The 14,043-nt window shown below is 41.7% G+C and overlaps 1 pseudogene across 1 annotated transcript in view; it reads left to right on the top strand.

The window, feature by feature from the left end:
• LOC309527494 (transmembrane protein 50B-like) overlaps window positions 1-14,043 on the top strand; it is a 60,993-nt pseudogene that overhangs the window by 45,195 nt on the left and 1,755 nt on the right. The window lies entirely within an intron of this gene.

Genomic DNA, 14,043 nt, shown 5'->3' with positions numbered 1-14,043 from the left:
ACTGGGGTGCTGCTTCAGTCACCACAGAGGACAATATTTAATTTTTAAAATTGAAGCACTTTATAAAATGAAGTTCACCCAAGACAAATATAAAGCAATTAAATCCTGGAGAAGGAAACGAAATGTGTAAATAGAAAATGGCTTTGCCTGCACTGAGCAGAAGCCTATGGAAAGTATACAGATAACAATCTGAGCCTGTATTAACAGTGTGGCATTCTTGTCTGGGGTAGTGGGGTGCCGATTCCTGATTAATTTTTCACAGTGAGAGACAAGCTACTACTCTCCTTGGCACTTGATACAGGAGGGCTTAGCTCAAGTGGCATGCGGGAGTCTCGGTCATCACAGTTTATGGGTATTCAAAAACTGGAGGGAATCCAAAGGAAATAAACAAAGCAGATGATTTGAGTTGCAAGAGGTAATCATGCAGAGTTTATGGAAGAACAGAGAACACAATAGCAGTTTTCAGGCATCTAAAGGATAGTCTCAGGGGGAAGGAAAAGAAATAAACGGAGTTTCATTCTACAGCCCTTACTGTAATATCCAGGGTTCAGGTTCCAATGTTTTATTGTGCCCTCTTGTTCCAGTACTTAAATCACATGTGCTGCTGGGTCAATGCTTGATGAAAGCCCCTAAACAAACTACTGTTCTGCTACCCAAAGCCTGTTGGGAGTTTGGCATATAAGAATTATTATTATTATTATTATTGTTATTATTATTATTATTATTATTATTATTATTATTATTATACAGCCCTTCATCCAAGGATCACAGGGCTATTTACAAACACACACACAAATATGTGACATAGTAAACAGAAACAATATCCCCACAAAAACACACACACAGTTTAAAAGGCCATAGATTGTTTAATTAGCCACAGGCCTGGGAGAGGAGGAATTTTGTTGCCCCTATTATTTATTTAATTTTATACCACTTAATGCCAAAATAAACTTATAAGTGTTTGTGAAGATAAAAAAAAAACCAATTGCACAAGCATTGACATATAGGCATCCATAATTAAAACACACAATAAAACAATCCCATTTAAATATTAAAATATTAAACAATCCAATTAAAATATAAACATCCACAATTAAAATATGCAATATAACAATCCCATTCAAACAACAGTGCAATGAACTAGCCTTTTTTGTTTTTAAATCTCGCTTCCTTTCTATAATATACCTCTGTAACTGTTGAAACAAGCCTTTGCTTACTACAGGACTGCCTAATTGCATATTGGGAGTAAATATTCTAATTCTAAGGAGCAGCTGTTGAAAAAAGCTGTGTGATCTCTTTTCGTGGATGTTTTAAACCATGGCTGTTTGAGCATCCATTGAGGCTGTTTTTAAAAGGGTCAGGAAATAAAAGAGGGAGTGGAGAACTCTGGATTTGTGAGGAAGATCACCCTAACGGGGGAATGTAGAGGTTGAAAGTAAGAGTCTAACCTAAATCATTTCTAAAACTTGAATGCAAGGGAATGAAATAAGCTTTGAAGTGTAAACATTCTAATTTTAAAATATAGCAAAAGTAATCTGTAAAGCAACAGATCTTATAGATAATGAAAAGAAGTTAGCAATTAAAGCTCCAGCCTTAATTTAAGATCCAGGGGGTCATAATTGGATGAACTGAGGAAATATTACGACTATTCAGTTTCATTCTCTTCCCACACCCCAAGTTTTCTTCTCAACACGTCAGTCAGCATTCCATACTCAGTAACCTCGCTCAGTCCTCATTGGTCTGTTTAAGGGTGAACACATTGGTGCCCAGATAGACAGTGGTACCTCGGGTTAAGTATGTAATTCGTTCCGGAAGTCTGTACTTAACCTGAAACTGTTCTTAACCTAAAGCACCACTTTAGCTAATGGGGCCTCCTGCTGCTGCCGCGCCGCCAGAGCACGATTTCTGTTGTCATCCTGAAGCAAAGTTCTTAACCTGAAGCACTATTTTTGGGTTAGCGGAGTCTGTAACCTGAAGTGTATGTAACCTGAAGCGTATGTAACCCGAGGTACCACTGTATTAAACCCTTGGATTTCACCATTGATTTCCAGGAACAGATCTCACTTTCTTCCCTAAGGATATTTTTCAAAAAGCTTCTCAGTGATAACTAGGGGTCTATCCAGACCAAAAGATGGGTCTCTATATCTCTATGCCTCTTTCTCCATTCCCCTTCCCATCTGGTTATTTTCATGTCAATCAGTTAACCTCATTTGGGCACTGAGCAAGCTCAGGTCTCACTGAGCAGTTTTGGGGGTTTCTCCCTTCCTTTGGATTATTATTATTATTATTATTATTAGAAATTGTACTTCTGCAAAACTCAGGATTCCTCTGAGTCCAATACACCCCTGGCTGCTGTCGTTTTGGCTGCATGAGTTATGGCACTCTGAAAATTTAATAAGAATTACAATATAGGGTGGCTGCCAGCTCTCAAGGACCAAAAGCGTAAACCACTGCAGCAGCCTTATGTCATTCCTCCTTCTCTCGTAGTAACATTTTGCAATACAAAATGTATGAAATGACATCCTCACCTTTTGAGTTTTCCCACTCCGTGAGCATCAGCCAAGGAAATGGAGAAGGACAGGGAAGTTGTCTGTGTAACAATATCACTTTTCTGGGAGAGACAAGAGGAAATGATATGGTGCTACTGTATTTAGCAGTTGCCAGGAGTCTCCCATAATGTTAAGTTATTTGGGACATGGAATCCTAACATCCAGCTGTACCTTTCCATACGATCTGACTCAGGTGAGACTATGCAGATGCTAAACCAGCACCTGAAGGCAGAAACAGATGATGGCTAAAAACTAAAGGTGAATCCCAACAAAATAGATGCACTGCTCTTGGGTGGCCTGTGTTAGGAAACTGGGGAGCCTGAAGACAGTGGAGTCTCACTGTCCCTGAAAACAGATCTGTTGCTTCAAAGTATTTCTGGATTCAATCCCTATAGGTCTAGACATGTCATTGGCAAGTAGTCTCGATTTCCAACTCTGACTGGCATGATTGCTGCAGCTGCTCCTGGGCCAGGATATCTTTCCAACAGTGATCCACCCTCTTGTGACCTCAAAATTAGATTACTGTAATGTGCTTTATATGGGTTTCTCCTTGAAGATGGTCTGTCATCGCAGCTAGTGTGGAATGCAGCCGCCAGTGCTGTATGATATGACTATCCAAAATCATATTAAACCAATTCGGCTCAAGTTGCACTGGCTGTTCATATGTTAATGGGGCCGATACAAAGTTTTGATATTAACCTATAAAACCCTAAATGATTTGGGAGCCCTAATGCCTGAATAAGTGCCTCTCTCTGAACCTACTATTCTGAGCTTTAAGATCTGTTGAAGGAGGGGCTCTGCTGGTGTTCCTGTCAAAAGGGAAAGGCCTTTTGTCATGTGATGCAGTGCAGTGCCTTCTCTGTGGTGGCACCCCACCTCTGGAACACTCTCCCTCAGGAGATTCAGTTGGCCTCCCCACTAATGAGTTTTCAACAAAGCCTTAAGATGCATCTCTTCCTTTGTGCCTTTGTGAGTGCTAGATGTGGTTCAAGATCAAATGTACTGAAGTGGTTCGCCTGTTGCAACACTAGGTTTTTTTAATGTTTTGTTTGATGTTTATGTGGTTTCATAGCATCTATTGTTTTAGCTGTATTTGTTTGCCAATCATTTCTATTGATTTTCCAATATAAACCCAATTACACAAATTAGTTCCAAATTAATACAATTTTGTTAAGAGGCTTCCCGCGTACCATTCTTGATGCCTCTTTTTAATCTAATATTACTGCATTTCCTATACTTATTTATTTCTATTACATTCCATTTTTCAAAATTATCACATAATTAACAGCTGTATTCTTAATGATTTCTATTTGTGTTATTATATTATTTAACTTTTTTAAAAAAGAAAGAAAAAAGGCTTGTGGTGAGGAACCAAAGCTTTTCCTTTTAATCCTGCATGCGCCACATCCAAAAGTCAGTTGTTAGTCTCTTGGCCTTATATGTCCCTCTGATGTTTTCCTCTTTCCTGCGGCGTTTGGGGCTATCTCCTTACTCGCACTGTTGTTGTATTCCAGCCTTGTTGGGGCGGAGCTGCAACTTATTTCTCCAGCTCATCTCCTTCCCATAATACTCAGACAGCTCCAAATCAACAACAGCAGATCCCTCCCTTCCACTGGCAGAATCAACAAGTTCCAGAGATTTGCCATTTCTTCCTCTGGCTGGGAAGGGAGGAAAAAGGCAGTGCCTTTCCTCTTCCAGCATCCAAAAAGCCGTCACGGCACTTTTCCTTTGGCTGCTACCATTGCATTTATGTTGGCTATATCTCAACCATCTCCATGATCTCTTTCAGTCTTTTTTAGGGGTGGTATGCCCAGCAACATCCTTCCAAACAAAACAACAAGGCTCTCCCTTACTCCTTTCAAGCCTCATGCTTGAAATACATCTCTTGAATCTCAATGTTACATTGTACATCAAACCACCCTCACTTTGTACGTATATCTTAAAATTCACTATTAGGAGAGGATTGCCAAATCATAAATTCAAAAACTTCCATAAAATATAGCAGAGAGCCCCTACTCTCCTCCATCCACCTCCAGCACAGGATAGAATCTTCTCCCAATTTCAAACCTCAGTTCCATGAGCTGATTGTTCCCAGTTATAATGTCCGTCTCCTCTGGTGCATGCCTATTCTTAATGCCAATTAAAACCCAATTATAAGGAGAACCTCCGCATCATTTGGGGGGTTTCGCATCAGGCGAAGTGCATAGCATCCGTCCCTGTGCTGATCCATGTGGGGACAAACCGTTGTACCTCCCAAGAGGTTTATAGAGGATAGTTTAACCCCTTCCATCCCCTTTTTCAGCCTGTGCCTCTCTCTGATGTTGAAAGAGCCATCACCATGGCAAGACAGGAACCAGAAGCCTGTTTTAGCTGTTGTACGCCACCCTGAGATCCTGACCAATGAAGGGTCGGCTAAATAGATGTGTTCATAAATAGTATGGGCATGTTTGTGGGACCCTTCTCATCACACCTCACCAACCTTCTTTCTTTTTATGCACCAATCCCTTTGCTGCTGAGCCACAACCTGTCAAAGGACTCCAGGAGCTTTTGCTGGTTACACAGAAATGAAATAATTGGGAATCTTGAAAAGGAATTGAAGCTGAACTGAAACACTTCTTCCTCTCGCTGCCAGTAGCATTATTCCTTTGACCAGTGCAGCCTAGTGAGTAAGATAATGGGCAGTGCGGAGTTCATCCCATTAATCACTAAGACACGACTAAGGGATAATTGGTTTAATATATGGGCCTGGCCTTCATGTAAAGCAGGATCTGAATCTCTCCCCCTGGTTTTTCAACAGACAAGTCATCCTACAGCTCAATCCTATTATTTTCTTCCTCACCTAATAAAAAAATATTTCTTGAAAAATAATTTCCCAAAATCCAGGAATGAAAAGCCTGAAGAGCAAGCCATGGTTCTTTTCAGCTTGCCCATTGCACACAATAGCTCAGCAGGGGCTGGCTAATAGCCTTTTCCACCTAAGTGTAAACTGCTGCATACTGTGCTAGAAAATCTCTTTGCTTTGTGCTAGGAGAGTGAAGTTGAGGTGAAATATAAGCCACTTAGAGTGCATATAAAAATGAAGGATATTTAAGCAATCATGGTTTAGGACCCGCTTTTAAGTTTCTCTCCTGCCTCTTCCCACCCACCCTCTCTTCTTCAGGATTTTGGATTTGCTGAAATGTGTTAAGACAACGTGGTAATATCAAATATTGTCTATAGAGTAAGCAAATTAGCTGACATGTAAGGGATATGAGAACAGAATTTGTTTGATGTTTTTAGCAGGTAGCGAAAAGAGTGCACTGCTTGATCTCAATAGGCAGGGTGTTTCGAAGTATAGGCACTGCCACACTAAGCAATCAAGTTCTTACAAATGCGGATCAGGTATTCCATCTCACCTGTGATAGTGCCAGTTCCGCCAATCAAAGCAGTCAAGTGAGCACATGGAGGGTAAGGTGATTCCGTAGGCCAGCTGGTCCCAAGTTGTTAAGGGCTTTATCTACTCCACCTCTTTTCAGTCAATCAGATTAGGGGACCAAGGATGAAATGGTTCCATCTAACAGCGAGATCAGTGGGGAGGGGTGCAGTCAGAAATGGAGTCAAAATGTGGCCTTAGAGAAACAAGAATAAAGTATCACCATGTCTGGGGAACATCTGCAGAAATTCCACCCCCTCCCCAAATGAAAATCTTAGGGGGTTAGCAAAAAGAAAAATGAAAATTGAGGTGGGATGGGTAATGGTCTGCCCTGCTTGAAGGAAATGATGGGTTGGAACTCAGCACACTCCTAATAACAGAGAAGAGAAAAGAGGGAGGAGTTCTGTCACACAAGCAGAATGGTGTCTTTGGACACAGCCTATTGTGGCTAATGGGAATGTGTCTTATTAGAATAAGGCCACTAGCCAGGAAGAAGTTTATGCAACGTATTTGCTCAAATAAATGTGCAGAGGGGAATTAACGGAGAATTTCAGAATGTATTCTACGTCAATTATATTGGGGATAAATTAGCTTAATTATCCTTAAGGCTGAAATGCTGACTGTTTCACTAAAAATGTAGAATTGGTTGGCTTTCCTCCATGGTAGTTTCCTAGCTTATTAGAGCTCAGCCTTCATGGAAACAGTCGTACAGAGAAACAGATCAGTGGTCAGACACACAAGGAGCGTCCATGTATAGATGCACAGAAGAACGGGAGCTTATTAAGGGAAGTGACATAACTCTAAGCTGATCATGCTACCCCGTAGCAGAAAACCATAGCTACCATGGTGGGAAGCAGTAATGCTTTCAAATACCAGTTGCTGGAAAATATTCACCACCATCAGGAAATCTGTCTAAAGTCAATTAAAGATGTTTTGAAAACCAGGGGTGGAGAATATAGGGTTGCTGTTTTTGTGTGTGTGCCTTCGGCTAGAGCATCACGTGCAGGGCCAGTAACCCTAGCCTTATAACCTGTGGGCCCAGACCAACCAGCCTCCTGTTTCACAGAGTGGCCAATCAGATGACTATTGGAAGCCCACAAGCAGGAGATTAAGGCAATAGCTCTCTCTTTCTCTCTCAGTCCCCAGCTTCTGGTATCTAGAGGTTTGCTGCCTCTGAATCTTGGCAGCAGTTTCTTGCCATCACGACAAGTAGCTGTTGATAGCCTTATCCTCTAGGAATTCTTCTCATTCCTTTTTAAAGCCACACAGTTACCACAGAGGTTGCCAGCAGCCCTACTTCTGCCTCTCCTGCTTGCTTAGCTAAGTTCTGCTGAAAAACAAGCTTTTCTATCAAGGAACATTTCTAGAGTGGGGCAGATGGGAATGAGCTGTAAAATGAGGAGAGGGAGAGGCAGAGATGACCACAGCTTCTTTCAGATACTGGTTTTGAATTCTATGGTTGTTTGATCATTAAAGGCATGCTCTGCTCAGCATGTATTGACCTTGTGGGCTATTTCTCTGATATGCAGAGAATTCCCAGTGATGTTAAAATACAACCTGATTTGATTTATATTACATCAACCCCATGAAATTCATTGGTTGTGTTTGGATATTTTGCTTAGACACTTTAGAGCAAAGACACTTTAAAAAATCAGTTGTTGGCATCCATGACTTTCCCCATCCAGAGTCTTTGTAATGAATAGAGATTGCCATGAAGGGCAAATAAAGGCTTTCATATTTGTGGATACCCAGGTTCTGTTTCACTAGCCCTCGACAGGCAAAACCCTGAGCACACAAAATCTCAAAGTGTATAGATGGGGGTCAGGAATGTGCAATATCAGGCAGGGTATTCAGGTTCTAGGTACACCAATAAAGTAACGTTTACTGTGGGTTTACTGTGGGTGATGTTGGCCTGAAGTTAAATCTTTATCTCTAAGTAGAACATAAACATGCATGGTTTATATTCCATTATATTAAGGCTGGCAAATGCTGTTTTACTGCATAGAATATGCAGGGTGCCTGCATATTCTGCCCACCATAGCTTGCAAAACTCTAAGCACTTCTGGTCCTTAGAAGCAAAGTATTTCTTTTCACATTTTGCAGACTTTCAGTAACTAGACATCATGGAAGCAGTTTCAGCCAACTAGAATTGGATACTCCTCAAACTTTGTGGCCCTGCAACTGAAGTCAAGGGCAGGGGAGAAAAAGAATATGACTTCATCAAACATTTTATCAGTGTCAAAAAGAGCAGTCCTTTTGGCAATTTTTCGGTGATTCCTTCAAAAAGATGAACTGTTTCTCCAGTTAGGAAATATTGCCCTCTCCTTCAATATGTTTCATTCACCATCAGATATGTCTGTCTGCAGCCAAATGTTTGTTGACATCATGCTGCCACCCCAATGTAGTCACTTACTGTCCAGTATCATCCATGAGACCCATTCAGAATGGCATTAATTCAGCCTCAGTGATAGCAGCATGCAACCGAGTCCAATTAGCTACATAGCCCAGTTGATCCCTGACTGCCTGGGATCCCTCTAGGGCAGGGCAAGGATGTTGAAAGCAGAAGGGGGGGAATGATGTCACAATAGCCGATAAAGAAAAGAACAACGGTTAATGATATGCTTTTTTACAACAAGAAATTATTAAAGTCACATGTTTAAGCAGTTGAGGAAATGTATCTGCTTCCCCAGCATTGTATTTTACAATATTGTATAAATTATACAATTCCAGGTTTGCACTCCTAGGCTAGCCTTCACAAACCTGGTGCCCACAGATGCTTTGAGCTGCAACTCCTATGGCTGTGCTGGCTGGGGCTGAGAGGAGTTGCAGTCCAAAATGTCTGGAGGCCACCAGGTTGGCAAACCCTGGCTGAGGCTCTCCTTGCTGCAGGTTTTTCAGCATCTTCCAACAAGACAGAAACCCTGAAAAAAACATTCCCCTGTGAGTCTTAGTGACAGTTTTGAATGTGAATGTCTCAGTTGAGCAGACGATGCCAACTGGAATTATAAGAGCACAAAAGTGGTGTGTGGGAGGAGGTGGTTTAATGAGGTGAGGAGAGCAGTTAGTAAGACTTTTTCTACTGTTAAGCATATTTCATCCATGTCTAGACTAAGGCATTGTCAAACTTCTGAGTAGTGTGTGTGTGTGTGTGTGTGTGTGTGTGTGTGTGTGTGTGTTAAGCTTAGCCTTTTCCAAAGTCTGTGCATTTTCACAGCTTATACTTCAAAATTCATCGGCAAAGGTCTTCATAATACAACCAACGTGATAGGTACCTGCTGCTCCTGTTCCATAATGAGCTACTAAGACCCAGTTGGAACTCGAGCTGTAGAGGCTCTTGCTTGGGTAAATGGGTGTCGTCATCCCCAGTTCAATCTTGTTGCAGCAATAGCGGGCAAGACTGTATGTATGCCTTAGGGTGGTTGCTCTAGTTTTAATGGGATGACATTGTACTTGGATAATACTGAATGGAAGCACACTGGAGAAGAAGGTTCTTTCCCCAGCAAAGGTGAATGATTTATGGATTGACAGATTCTCTCCAGCTTCCCCCTGTCTAGTCACAGGCAGCAGGTTTTGAAACTGCTTCCGATTAATGAAATAAATGGGGATAACCAATGGAAATAAATGGAATGAATGAATGAACGAACAAGAAATAAATGGGGATAACCAATGGATAACTGTGGTGACACTATACGGTGGAATTAGAAGGCTGGAATGCGGTATACATACAACTTCATAACGGCAGTTGTGATATGTTGAGTTTGGGGTACCAATGACATCTTGGTTATACACCCTGCCTTGTATGTTAATACCAGGAGTTAATACTTAGGGCCCTTCCTCTTTCAACCTCAGACAGTACAGTGGTACCTCTGGTTATGAATTGAATTTGTTCCAGAGGTCCATTCTTAACCTGAAACCATTCTTAACCTGAGGTACGACTTTAGCTAATGGGGCCTCCCACTGCTGCTGCTGCCACCGCGCCGCTGCCGCCACGCAATTTCTGTTCTCATCCTGAGGTAAAGTTCTTAACCTGAGGTACTACTTCCACGTTAGCGGAGTCTGTAACCTGAAGTGTTTGTAACCTGAGGTGTTTGCAACCCGAGGTACCACTGTACTACTTACCTACAAATTCTCTGTATCACTTTTTATTAGTAGTTGTAGTGGTATTTTGGAGCATCTTTGCCTCCGAAGTTTGCCTGCTCCCACCAGCTACGAAATGAATGACTGCATGAATAATCACATCCCCCTGAGGTGTACAGTGTGCAACACTGACACTGCTTAATTGCTTTGTGTGGAATCTTGTCATAAGAATAAATCATGCCAGCATAATTGGTTGCTTAGCAGCACAGCCATCTTTCCTCCAGTATCCTGCACCATCTGCCCCTTTTTGTAGATGTGCATGCAGTTGAACACAAGGCCCTTAAACGCCAGCATTTCATGCTGAGACAGCACATTTTACTGTGTACCAGTGGAGACCTTGCAGCTACTAATAGCATTCAGGCAGTACCAGGCTTTTTGTTCAAATGAAGAAGATTTGCATTGGGAGAAAGGGGCTGGGGGAGGAATTCCACACCACACGCTTCTGATTGTTCTGTCAGCACAAAGCATTTCAGCTTGTCAGATGACACAATCCCTCCCCTCTTGCATGCTTTTCTAGGAGTTTCTCCTGACCCTCTGGGGTGGCTTTAGGAAAGGTGCAGGAGGAGAAAGCCCCTTTGCACAGCGAGAACCTTTGCAGTGACTTCCACTAGCGTGCGGGGTTAGTTGGATCCTGTATTCTGCCCCCCTCCGAAATAAATATTAAACAGGAGTGTTAGGCAGCATTTTTTTTGATCCCATGATATTGCCTGCTTCTCAATATTGGGACCATTTCTGGGGGGAAATGCATGGTGGATTAAAGTCGATACAATAAACAGCTGAGCAATGTTTCAGCAATGTGTATCAACTCCATTCAATGTTAGAAATCTATCTAAAATTAAATCCTTTTTTGTCACTTTACTCAGGGTTGTACTGTATGTCTCTTGAGAAACACCCACCCACGCATCAGATTTCTATGTGAACTGTCTACTGGGATTATGACTGTCTAAATGGGAGTTCACATAAGCCCCCACAAAAACGTGTGGAATCAAACCAGTCAGTCCTGCCTCCAACAAAGACACGAAGACCAGCTTTATCTCCTGCATGTTCAAGAGCCATGTGAAGCAGCCAAACACACACAAGGGTCTTCCATGCACTGGAAAATATTGGACCAAGAAGGATTCTCCCTACCACTGGTTGTTCCAGGGTATAGCTAGAATTATCTATAAGCTCCTCATATACGTTTTCAACACATGAGGGGATTTTTGTGAGCGCCACTCTAGAAAGCCATAATTCCAGCAGGCATTATGTATAGAACTGTTGATGTGGGCAGGGTTGGGGAGGCATAAAAAAGCTGAGATATGAAGTGAGATACCATGCTACAATGAGCCTGGAAGTCTTCCATTAACTATACTTTTTCTATATACTCAGTTTGGAAAACTGTGGTTACCAGGTGCAGAATAAGCTTCATTTTGCTCCAAACCTAGTAACCATAGTTTCCTGGTTGAAACATAGTGGGAAGCTATGGTTTCCTGGTTCAAATGAAACTATGGTGAATTAAAGGCTTCTAATGTTTAAATTGGTAGTTTAGCTTGGCAAATTACCTGCTTAATTGTGGCTATACATTGTGGCTGTACTTTGTAGCACAATTGTGGCTGTACTTTGTAGCACAAATTGCAATGGCTTTCTAGATCTTTCCATTTGTTGATTATGGTGAGCCAAGAAAGGAGAAGGGAAAGGGCAGTACATGGTGCCAAAAGGCTAGTTCATAACTTTGCTGATTTAGCTGAGATGCGTATGTCCAAACCAGGCCAAGAATATATATCATTTTAGAGAGCTTTTCCAATAGTGGATGAGATCAATATCCATCACTGAAATACGAACTGCTATTTGTTCACTTAAGTTCTTTTTTTAATTGTATGTTTTTTTTGTTAAAGCAGAGCAACAAACCAACCTGGGGCTCTTCAGAACTCTGCAGGCAGCATTTTACACATCCTCACATTGTTAAGTTGATTATAGACATGTAAACATGTATTAGGAGCAGTGCTATTTTTCTAGAAAAAGTGGTTCCAGAATTCACCATGAATGCCTCCCTTGTTCTCTTATAATGGCAATGGCACCTACCTGAGAGGTGCCAGAACTGAGTTCCGGCTGGGAAAAAAAGCCTTGATTAGGAGGCATGTAAAGGCATATTAAGAGGTCTGTAAAGCCTGTCAGAGGGCACAAACAACCATAAGAAAGAGTGAATCCACCATTTAAAAAATGCACAAGGCAAGAATGCACACCACTCAGTCAACTCTTAATTATTTTAAGGTAAGAAAGAAAGAAACCCTCGCATCCACTCTGCTTATAAGGGAGTATGGAGAAATCACTCTCACACAAAAAAAGCCACTAGACCTATTTGTCTGCAATTTGACAAGCTTAATCCATTCTGGGAGGGCTCCTCCTCCTGTAAAGTTCATCTATTTTGGCCAAAAAGGAGGGAAGTTATAGACATTTTTAGGTTCCATGTTGTAGTAACTGGAGATCACAGAGCTTCATTTTACACAGATCAGCTCAGAAACTGAAACACAGATTGAAGCAGAGAAAGCACATAGTGACTGGATTTCAAAACGTGTGTGCGTGCGCGCGCACACATGCATGCACATGGAAACAGAGAAAGAGATACAAGGCAAAGCTTGGGAGCCGTGCACAGTCCTGGTAAATGTACAAGGAAAACCACATGGGGTGCTCTGCTGGTATATCTACCATAATGGCAGCAAATAATTGCCTTCCTCTGTGGCAGCAGGGGCTGGCACAAACCCTAAAAGAAAATCCATCAGGATTTCACCCCATAAAGCCTTGTTTTAAAATATCTATAGAAAGATGAAATTCTCTCCTGGGTTGTGGAGTTTGAACCTTTAGTTGGATAAATCAAATAATCATTTAAAAGGCATCCAACCAAATGTCATAGTTTGTTTATAGCTTAGACAAATCAAAACATCTCCCTAATCAGGGGCAAATTAACCATACAGAAGAACATCCATAATTCATTGCATTTTGCTGTTACTTAGAATACTGTGAACTTCATTCTGTGTACCTCATGAGGTCCTTGACTCTCTTCCCTAACTGTTGCCTCTATCAGTAAAAACAAACAAACACTGCTTTGAAAACCCAATGAAATTGCAAAAGTGGCTTGCAGTGCAACACAGGGGACTGATATTCAAAAGTTGTGGGGAAAATCAAAAGCTTTGCTCTGTGTCTGAAATTTTGGGGGTGCCTGCAAGCATAAATGATGACCTCTAGACTGAGGTTTTTTTTCTTAATACTGTAATATAATATGAGTCCTGCTTAAGCAGGCCAAATGCCTATCTGGCCAAACATCCCAGACCCTCCAAGTGTCCCTATTTTCCAGGGGCGTCCCTGATTTAGAGACGCCATCCCAGTTTCTGATTTGATCCCGGAATGTCCCACTTTTCCTTAGGATGTCCCTGTTTTCATGGGAGAAATGTTGGGGGGTATGGAGTTATCCAATCCCTGAGCCATCTGAAGGCAATCCAGTATAGGGAGGTTTTTTAATGTTTGATGTTTTATTTTTATACCTGTTGGGAACTGCTCAGAGTGGGGTATAAATAGTAAAATGGGGTGTCCCTATTTTCATCGGAGAAATGTTGGAGGCTATGAGCATCCAACCCAATGCCTACAGAAGTAGGGTGCAGATAGTCTTCTCCTAACTGTCCTATGCAACATGTTATTCAGAGGCACTTATAACAACTAGTCAGGGATAGCTTTATCCCCCAAGAATTTGTACCACCCCCTTTTAAAGCCATCTAAGTCGGTGGCCATCACCAAATTCAATGTGAGCCAAATCCATCGTTTTAACTAAGTTTTACTTTGGGGAGAGGAATCCTGTGTGCTTTCAGATATCTCTGGACTACAAATTCTCCCATCCCTGACCACTGATTGCTGAGGCTGATGGGAGTTCAACAACAACAACAATTTTTTATTTATACCCCATTTATCTGGCTG

This window comes from Podarcis vaucheri (assembly GCF_965113315.1).
Source record: "Podarcis vaucheri genome assembly, chromosome: 2".
Classification (NCBI taxonomy): domain Eukaryota; kingdom Metazoa; phylum Chordata; class Lepidosauria; order Squamata; family Lacertidae; genus Podarcis; species Podarcis vaucheri.
Note: the sequence above shows the minus strand (reverse complement) of the source record. Positions and strands in the feature narration are given on the sequence as shown.